The sequence below is a fragment of the Hylobates moloch genome, unplaced genomic scaffold (assembly GCF_009828535.3).
Source record: "Hylobates moloch isolate HMO894 unplaced genomic scaffold, HMol_V3 SCAFFOLD_2, whole genome shotgun sequence".
NCBI lineage: Eukaryota > Metazoa > Chordata > Mammalia > Primates > Hylobatidae > Hylobates > Hylobates moloch.
In genome coordinates this window covers 52,490,740-52,501,550 of record NW_026652277.1, presented here as the reverse complement: position 1 = coordinate 52,501,550, position 10,811 = coordinate 52,490,740, and positions in this window count along the sequence as shown.

Below are 10,811 nucleotides of genomic sequence, written 5' to 3'. Positions count from 1 at the left end.
ACAAATAAATCTAATCATATTGTGACACTTTCTATGGGAAAGTTTGCTATTTGTATTAACTCCAAGAGAGCTAGTCTCAGCTATCTTATTTCCCAGTTCTCTCTTACAAACTAGCTGGCCTACAGTCTAGGCTATATCTTCATTTGGTCCCAAAATTTCCTCTCAATTGCTTTTCACCACAACTTCTACTGTTCTTGAGAGTGCCCTTAAGTTTAAAATTATCTATACTTTGTTTGGAATAAAGTAAGATCCCTTGGGAAGAGATAAGCAGTTGCCTGTTTTATGGCCTGATTCTCTCCCTAGGCAAAATTTCTGAGCTAGAGCTCGGAGTTGGGGGTGGAAACAATGACAAGCTTCTCTCTGAGTGATACCCTGGCTCTAATTGCTGAATGCTTGGTGGATGGGATGAGAGAGGAGTTTGCAGGTCTTTCAGCTTGCCGATCATGGTGTGAACTTTTACTTCAAAGGCCAAGGAAAAGGCTCCCAAGGCTCCAGTATTCCCGTTAACAGCCCAATTGGTTCATCTTACCCACTGCCCAGAAAAGCCAATTCCCTGAAAACAGCAGATACTGCAGCTAAGAAAGAGTTTAAGTATTGAAAGCTCAGAGGCTAAGGACAATTTTGCAGGCAGGGGGTTAGGGACTAGGTCCTGCTGATTGGTTCAGGATGAAATCATAGGTGTATCCAAAATGTTCTTCATGTGCTGAGTCAGTTTCAGGGTAGGGGGTCACAGGATTGGTTAAGCCAGTTCCCTGGTATGAGTCACAGATCCAGGTGGCATCAACTGGTCGGCCAAAGTGCAAAAGTCTGAAAAATACCTCAAAGACCAATATTGGGTTTTGACAATGTTGTTGTTATCTATAAGAGCAATTAGAGAACTTACAAATCTTGTCACCTTCAGAACTGTGGCTGGTTATCATTTAACTACATCTACATCTTACCAGAATTAATTCCCCACTCACAATCCTAAACTTTTGGCCTTCCATTAGTCTTACAAAGGTGATTTCAGTCCCCAGAGGGGAGAGACTATTATCCTCTATTTAAAGTTAAACTATAAACTAAATTCCTTCCACAATTAGCTCCACCTACACCCAGGAATGAGCAAACACAGTTAGCTTGTTAAGTTAGAAGCATGGCAGTGTCAGCTAGGTTACATTTCTCTCACTGTCATAAGTTTTGCAAAGGTCATTTCATTCTCAATGCACCACACCCAAGGTAGAACTTCCTTTTTACAAGAAAGTGTTGGGTGGGAGAAGGAAGCTTCCTCCTCCCAGTTGTATTCACCTAAGACTTAGCCTTAGCAACAGGCAGCTAGGGGCAGGACCAAAAAAGCTCAAGTTATGTCCTATTGCAGTGAAAGCCCTGCAGCTGACACCTAAGGAATATAAAGAGTCATATTCTTGGCTGCAGCGTCTGGAGTAGAGTCTCTGCCTCACTGATCTGGGAGGGGCAAGGAAAGTAGTAGTTTCAGTTCAAATGTCACAGACTCACCTCTCTTGACAGATATTCATAGATTTCCTCGAATAGGTATTTCTTTATTTGCCGTTTGCCCTTAGGACCATTTCCAGAGAATTTAAGTGATTGTTTCTTTACACACAATTTTCACCAGTTTCACTGAGAAGTGGCTCAGCAGAGTTTCCCACACTGCCATTCTAGAAGTCAATCTATTTCATTTGTATTTATTGTTTAGCTATATATGTTACTTACAAGACTCATCTTTGCTTTCCACTCCTAATTTTCTGTTTTCCTATAGCTAACTCTGTCTCTCTTGTTTGAAACAGTGACTTCCAACTTTGTATCAGTCCTCTCAAGTTTTCAAACTCTTAGTTTCTAGGAGATTTAGAAATCGGGCTTTTGTTTGTGCTGATGTTTACAGCGAATACTCAAGACTCTGATATTGGCTATAATTTTTTTTTAGTTAGGGTCTTGCTTTGTTGCTCAGGCTGGACTGCAGTGGCACAATTTTAACTTACTGAAGCCTTGAACTCCCAGGCTCATGCAATCCTCCCACCTCAGCTTCCTGAGTAGCTGGGACTACAGGTACGTGCCACCACAATCAGATAATTTTATTTATTTATTTATCATAGAGACAGAATATCACTATGTTGCCCAACCTAATCCTGAGCTCTTGGTCGCAAGTTATACTCCCAGCTCAGTCTCCTGAAGCACTGAGATTGCAGGCATGAGCCATGACAACTGGCCTTGAGTATAATTTTAATCTAAGGCTTCAGGAAAGACAGCATGCTTCTTCACCACTGTCCTCTTCCATTTTTTTTGTCTGTGGGTTAGTTCAGGTTCAGGAGGAAGAGATAGGGATGGCAAAGTTGGAAAGAGAAAACGTTACTTCAATCTAAAATCTACACAGTTTGTGAATTCAAGGGAAGCCATTAGTAGGAGTTCCTACTGCTGTGCGGCTGATTTGTTATGAGATAGTCACCCTTTGTTGAAGCCTGGCTGGCTTCCTTGAAAACAATCAGCAAGTGACTAACCAGGCATAGCAAGACTGGTGCTGACACAGGAAACCACCAAATGATGAGAGACCTGGGGATGCCCAAAGGAAGTCAACAAAAGCATACTCTCAAATTCTTCCAGATTTTGGCTTGCAAAGCCTCCCAAGACTTCTGGAAATCCTTCCTAAATGCTACTAGGAACATTCCAGCCAAAGGGTTCTGAGAAATGATTCTTCAAAAGCTTGGATGCTTAAGTTTACAAAGCCCATTAAGTTTTTACTTCCAGTTGAAATTGTGCATGAAAAAGATGTTTTCAGAAAGAGTTCTATTTGTGAATAATAGTAGTAATGTAATGGTTATTCTCCATTTGTCTCTCCAAAATCCATTCTCTATCCTCTCCTGGCTCTATATTGCCAGAGGCTGACTCATGTAGATTCGTTAGCAAATTCCAGAACCTATGGGTTAGTTAGTTTCCAGTTGGGTTAGGCCATTGGAAGGCATTAACATGAAATTGGAGCATGTGAGAAGAGAAAAGATGAGTTATTTCTTCCCTGTCCTCTCCTTGCTACACCATTGCCTCTGTGGCAGTAGCTGTTTCCTTAGGTCTCTCACTGGGCCCTTCTTCCAAGGTTCCGGTCCTTAGCAGACTGTAGAAACACTAATTCCTCTCCTAAAATCTTCTCGTTATGCTAGTTTCTGTGTCCCTCACTCTCTCATTTGTTCTCATCACCTGGTCCACATCTTTGTAGCACTCCCTTACCTGAGGATGGGGCAATTATTTCCAAGACCACCAGTGGATGGCTAAAATCACAGATAATACCAAATGCTGTATATACTCTGTTTTCTCTGATACATACATACCTCTGAAAATAATTGATTTATAAATTAGACACTGCAAGAGATGAACAATAAGATAAAATAGAACACATAGGCCGGGCGCGGTGGCTCATGCTTGTAATCCCAGCACTTTGGGAGGCCGAGGCGGGCGGATCACGAGGTCAGGAGATCGAGACCACGGTGAAACCCCGTCTCTACTAAAAATACCAAAAAAAATTAGCTGGGCGTGATGGCGGGCGCCTGTAGTCCCAGCTACTAGCGGAGGCTGAGGCAGGAGAATGGCGTGAACCCGGGAGGCGGAGCTTGCAGTGAGCCGAGATTGCGCCACTGCACTCCAGCCTGGGCGACAGAGCGAGACTCCATCTCAAAAAAAAAAAAAAAAGAAAAAGAAAAGATAAAATAGAACACATATAACAATATACTGTGCACTCCCCTATATATATACATATATAAAGGGGAATTTGTTAAGTATTAACTTACAAAATCACAAGGTGTCACAATAGGCTGTCTGCAAGCTGAGGAGCAAGGAGAGCTAGTCCAAGTCCCAAAACTGAAGAATTTGGAGTCTGATGATAGAGTGCAGGAAGCATCCAGCACGGGAGAAAGATGTAGGCTGGGAGGCTGGGCCAGTCTCTCCTTTTCACGTTTTCTGCTTCCTTTATATTTGCTGTCAGCTGATTAGATTGTGCCCACCAGATTAAGGGTGAATCTGCTTTCCCCAGCCCACTGACTCAAATGTTAATCTCTTTTGGCAACACCCTCACAGACACGCCCAGGATCAATACTTTGTATCCTTCAATCCAATCAAGTTGACACTCAGTATTAACTATCACAAGTCCACCCCTTGTCAACTTGAACCCATATATATCTCCTGAGATCATACATAATCTTCAAATAAAGACAATAATAAGGTCATAATTACACTTAAAATAATACAACTATCTTTCATACAACCGGAAGTGCACCAATACACCCATCCAAATACTATTACATAAAGTTAACAATACTTAAATTCTGATATGAAGTCAATTAATCTTATGTCACATGATAAAGGAAAAGGAAATAAAATGAAGATAATTTCTCAGTACAAGTGTATACATGCACAAACATGTTTTTAACAAAAGAAGGAGGAAATACTCATGACAGTTACAGTCCTCATTTCTGCAGCTGTTCAAGTGGTCATAGCTGGTATTTATGACTATCTTCTCCTACTGCCCATTCTGTATTCCCTTTACCTTCAGCAAGCACCTCAGCAGGTCATGTTTTTTTTTCCTGGTGGAGTGACCCAAACCTTCATTCCTGAGGGGTCTGGACCATTTGTAGTTCTGCCTGGTTTGGGCTGCTGTACTTTCCCATTTACCTTAATCACAGGGCATGGTAATACTAAGAGACACCCTAATGGATCTCCTGTATTCCATGCATATTCTTTCCTTCCCTCTGTTGTGGAGTAGTAGACGGATTTCATCTTGATAGTCTGGGTCAATAACCCCAGCCAACACTGTAACTCCCTTCTTAGTCTGTTGTCTTAAAGGTAGGAGGACCCCAAAGTGTTCAGATGGAAATCTTAACTTCTACTTTAATGGAATTGTTGTTGTGTCTCCTGGTGGCAGCCTTCCTCCCTCTGGAACTAAGACTTCTAGGTCTGCAGAACATGAGATTATGGGAACAGGAAGCAAAACTTTTGCTAGTGGATCACTAGAGGTGATGGTGAGTGGTGCCACTTCCACTTCCACCCCTTGATTCCAGGACCTGTGAATCCTGGCTATGGGGGTAACAGAACCATATATTGGACACTGATTCAGAGCATACATGGCCTTCTAGAGAACTTTGCCTTAGCCCTGCAAAGTATTGTCACCTAGTTGGCATTGTAATTGTGACTTCAAAAGGCCATTCTACCATTCTATCAATCCAGCTGCTTCAGGATGATGAGTAGCATGCTAGGTCCAGTGAATTCCATGATCATGAGCCCACTGTCACACTTCTTTAACTGTAAAGTGAGTGCCTTGGTCAGAGTCAATGCCATGTGGCATATTGTGATGGTGGATAACGCATTCCGTTAGTCCACGGATGGTAGTCTCGGCAGAAGCATTGCATGCAGTATAGGCAAACCCATATCCGGACTAAGTGTCTATTCCAGTGAGGACAAACCTCTGTTCTTTCCATGATGGAAGAGGTACAATATAATCAACCTGCCACCAGGTAGCTGACTGATCACCCCGAGGAATGGTGCCATATTGAGAGCTCAGTGTTGGTATCTGCTGCTGGTCAATTGGGCACTCAGCAGTGGCTACAGCCAGGTCAGCCTTTGTGAGTGGAAGTCCACGTTGCTGAGCCCATGTGTAACCTCCATCCCTGCCACCATGGAAACTTTCTTCATGGGCCCATTGGGGCGATGAAAGGGGTGGCTGGGGAGAAAGGCTGAATGATGTCCACAGAACAGGTAATCCTATCCACTTGGTTATTAAAATCTTCCTCTGCTGGGGTCACTCATTGCTGAGCACTCACATGGGATACAAATATCTTTATGGTTTTTGACCACTCATAGAGGTCCTTCCATGTACCTCTTCCCCAAATTTCTTTGTCACCAGTTTTCCAATATGCTTCTTGCAAGTCCCTGACCATCCAGCCAAAACATTGGCTACAGCCCATGAATCAGTATATAATCGCACATCTGGCCATTTCTCCTTTCATGCAAAGTGCACAGCCAGATGGCCTGCTCGAAGTTCTGTGCACTGGGAAGATTTCCTTTCACCCGCTGTCCTTCAGGGATGTCCTAGAAAGGGGCCATAGCGCTGCAGCTGTCCACTTTCGGGTGGTGCCTGCATAGCATGCAGAACCATCTGTGAACCAGGCCCTTGTCTTCTCTTCCTCTGTCACATAATCATAGGAAACTTCCCATAAGTCCATCGGTGCAGGCTGGGGAAGAGAAGGCAGGGTGGCAGGAGTGGAGACCATGAGCATTTGAGCCACTTCCTCATGTAACTTGTTTGTGTCTCCAGGACCCGCTCAAGGCTGATCAGATATATACCACTTACATTTGATGATGGAATGCTGCTGTGCAAAACCCACTTTGTGGCTGGATGGGTCAGAAAGCACCCCATTCATGAAAGGCAGTTCAGGTAGCATGGTGACTTGATGACCCATAGTCAAACATTCAGTTTCCACTAAAGCCCAGTAACAGGCCAAGAGCTGTCTCTCGAAAGGAGAGTAGTAATCTCCAGAAGATGACAGCAATGGAGGCCTAGAGGCCTCCACTGTGCTTCACCTATGGGGTCCTGCCAAAGGCTCCAAACAGCATCCCTATCTGCCAGACACCTCAAGCACCATTGGATCTGCTGGGTCATGTGGCTCAAGTGGCAGAGCAGCTTGCACAGCAGCCCGGACCTGTTGCAGAGCCTTCTCCTGTTCTGGACCTCAAAACTGGTAGCCTTTTGGGTCACTTGATAAGTGAGCTGGAGTAACACCCCCAAATGAGGAATGTGTTGCCTCAAAAATCCAAATAGACCCATTAAGCATTGTGCCCCTTTTTGGTCGTAGGAGGGGCCAAATGCACCAACTTATCCTTCACCTTAGAAGGAATATCTCAACAGAGCCCACACCACTGTACCCCTAGAAATTTTACAGAGGTAAAAGATCCCTGAATTTTAGTCGGATTTATTTCCCATCCTCTGGCACACAAATGTCACACCATTAAGTCCAGTGTGTTTGCTACTTCTTGCTCACTGGATCTAATCACCATAATGTCATCAATGTAATGGACCAGTGTGATATCCTGTGGAAGTGAAAAGCAATCAAGATCTCTCCAAATGAGATTGTGACACAAAGCTGGAGAGTTGATATACCCCTGAGGTAGGACAGTAAAGGTATATTGCTGGCCTTGCCAGCTGAAGGCAAATTGCTTCTGGTGGGCCTTATGGACAGGAATGGAGAAAAAGGCATTTGCCAAGTCAATGGCTGCATATCAGGTATCAGCAGATGTGTTAATTTGCTCAAGTAATGAAACCACATCTGGTACAGCAGCTGCAATTGGAGTCACCACTTGGTTAAGATTACAATAATCTACTGTTATTCTCCAAGGTCCATCTGTCTTCTGCACAGGCCAAATGGGAGAGTCAAATGGGGATGTGGTGGGAATCATCATCCCTGTGTCTTTCAAGTCCTTGATGGTGGCACCAATCTCCACAAGCCCTCCATGGTTGCAATATTGTTTTTTGTTTACTAATTTTCTAGGTAGAGTCAGCTCTAATGGATTCCATTTGGCCTTTCCCAACAAAATTGCCCTCACTCTACTAGTCAGGGAGCCGATGTGGGGGTTCTGCCAGCTGCTAAGTGTATCTATGCCACTTATGCATTCTGGCATGGGGGAAATGACCACAGGATGAGTCTGGGAACCCATTGGACCCATTGTAAGTCAGACCTGAGCTAAAACTCCATAATTACCTGACCTCCATAAGCCCCTACTTTAACTGGAGGACCACAATGACATTTTGTGTCCCCTGGAATCAGTGTCAGCTCAGAGCCAGTGTCCAATAGTCCCTGAAATGTCTGATCATTGCCCTTTCCCCAGTGTACAATTATGCTGGTAAAAGGCTGGAGGTCTTCTTAGGGGAGGATAGGAGAAAGATTCACTGCATAAATTGTCGGTAATGCAGTGGGGTCCTTCCTCAAGGGGACCTGGCCTTCCCTTCATTCAAAGGGTTCTGGGCCTGTAAACTGGCTCAAGTCTTGAAATTGATTGAGGGACTATGATTATCTGTTTTTATAATTCAAATTAGTCTTTTGTTCATTCGACCTAGAAGATTTCTGCTTGTATAAATTAAATAGGAACATAACAGGCTTCCTATCAATTTCACTTCTAGGAACACTGTGATTAATTAGCTCAGAGCTCTACAGTAGTCAGACTATTCTGATTGCTGCTTTGCCTTTGCTGTCCATTATGGCAGCTATACCCACCTTGCCTTAGACAGTTGAGTGCTACCGCTTGGCCCCTGCCACCTTGGGATCCAATTATTCCCATTGTATTTAAATTTTGTAGTTGAGTTACTGCGGTTCCTACTGTCAGATCTGACATATAGGGAAGAGCAATTACTGGGCTCGTCAAAGGTGTAGGTGCTGCCCTCACAAATCTGTTTCACAAGGCATTGGTCAAGCATATACCTTCCGGACCCTCCCAGCTGGGATGAGTAGGTCAAAAGTGACTAACCCACTCCGTCATCCCAATCTCCCTAAGCCTTTGGATCCCTTTCTCTACATTAAACCAATGGACATTAGGCATTTCCAGCTCACTGGCAGTGGGCTATCTTTTAATCCATATTTCAGCTAACCAAGCAAATAAACTATTGAAACTGTTTAACTCCCCAAGCTGCAGTATTAAATGCAGAGTCCCAACTTAGTGGGCCCAAATCAACAAATTCAGGCTGATCCAACTCCATGTTTCTTCCACCATTATCCCATACCCTTAATATCCATGCCTGTTCTCCAGATTTCTGCTTATATAAATTAGAGAACTCAAACAGTTCTTTTCGAGTATAGTGTCCCTCCTCATGGGTCACACTCTCAACCTCACCTCTAGGGGCCCTCCGGGACTTCCATCTAGTTACAGGTCTAGAAGCAAACAAAAGAGTTGGGAGTGGCTGCTGAGGAGAATGAATATTATCTTGCCTGATAACTGCCGCAGGGGAGGCCATCACTGTTGCCTCAGGCAGTGCAGGATTTATCTCCTCAGACAAAGGTGGAAAGGCTGATAGCTGCATGGGTTGGGGAGGGGATGTTGCCACTACTGTGGATGGGGAAGCTGTTTCTTCTGGCAAAAAGGTTCATCAGAGTTTACAAACTCAGTGTACCCAGCTTCATCCGGGTTCTCCCACACATCCCCATACCAAGTTGCGGGGTCCCATTCTTTTCCAATCAATGCCCTCATTTTAACAGTAGACACCCGGCAAGGCTGTACATGCATCTTTCATTGCAGGAGAGCCACTCGCATGATAAGAGCTTGTGTCTGTTTTTCCACAATTTTAGCTCTTTCTCTACATGAGATAAGACTCTCACTTAGTGCAATCTTAGCAGATTTGAGGCTCAGTATCTGCTTCTGAAGCCGGGAGACAGAATCCCTGAGTTCATCATTTTCTTTCCACATTTTGTCCACTGAACTTAGGAGCAACAAACCAGCTTCATTATGTTCCTTGGTTCTCCACATATGGTCAAAGGTATTATGTATAGAGTCAGTAAACTCCTTGCCTCATATATATACACACATACATGTGTGTATATATATACACATATATATACACATATACATATATATGTGTATATATATACATATATATATACACACACATATAGGGGGGTTTATTAAGTATTAACTTACACAATCACATGTCCCACAATAGGCTGTCTGCAAGCTGAGGAGCAGGGAGAGCCTAGTCCAAGTCCCAACACTGAAGAATTTGGAGTCTGATGTTCAAGGGCAGGAAGTATCCAGCACAGGAGAAAGATGTAGACTTGGAGACTCAGCCAGTCTCTCCTTTTCAGGTTTTTCTGCCTGCTTTATACTTGCTGGCAGCTGACTAGATTGTGCCCATCAGATTAAGGGTGGATCTGCCTTCCCCAGCCCACTGACTCAAATGTTAATTTCTTTTGACAACACCCTCACAGACACATCCAGGATCAATACTTTGTATCCTTCAATCCAATCAAGTTGACACTCAGTATTAACCATCACATACTGTAATAAAAGTTATGTCAATATGGTCTTCCTTTCTCCCTCTCTCAGAATATCTTATCATACTGTACTCACCTATTTTCCAACTGCAGAAAGCAGAACCACAGATACAGGGAGACTACTCATCTCTTAATATGATTCATTTGGGCTGAATTTCTGTTTCGTCTTGGGTCTCTGAGAATTGCCATATTTCAAAACCTTCTATGTGTATCATGATCTCTAAACTTCATGATAGCCCTCCAAGGCATCAACATTAACCCATTTTACAAATGGTGCAATATTACTTAGATAAATAAAATACCCAAAGTCACACACCCAATGAGTCGCAGAATGGGAATTCAAATCCCAGTCCCTGTAACATCATGAGTCATTTTCTTTGTTTCACTTAAATTTGTAAGTGCATTCTAATTATACTACTAATGCAAATACTAATTTCATCTAAATATGATAAATTTTACATTAGCTGTCTTCTGAACATATTAAGACCAAGCCCTTATTTTGAAATATTTGACAAAATTCACAAAGAAACTGCTAAACTCAAGAACAGTATCCCTTTAATCACTATAATGAAAACAGAAAACTTTTATTTAAAACAATGAAAAAACTTGATAAGCTATACTCTTGTTTGATGTTAACATTAATTCTTCTTTGATCTTCAGTTTCTTTGTCAGACACCCTTGATTGCAACCCAACAACCATCCCCAGTCCCTTATCCCTATCTTTTTATATTTTAAAGGCTAATTTTCCCAGACTCTTTTGCATGTATATGTGGCCAGGTGATCCAGGTCTGCCTAATGAAAGTG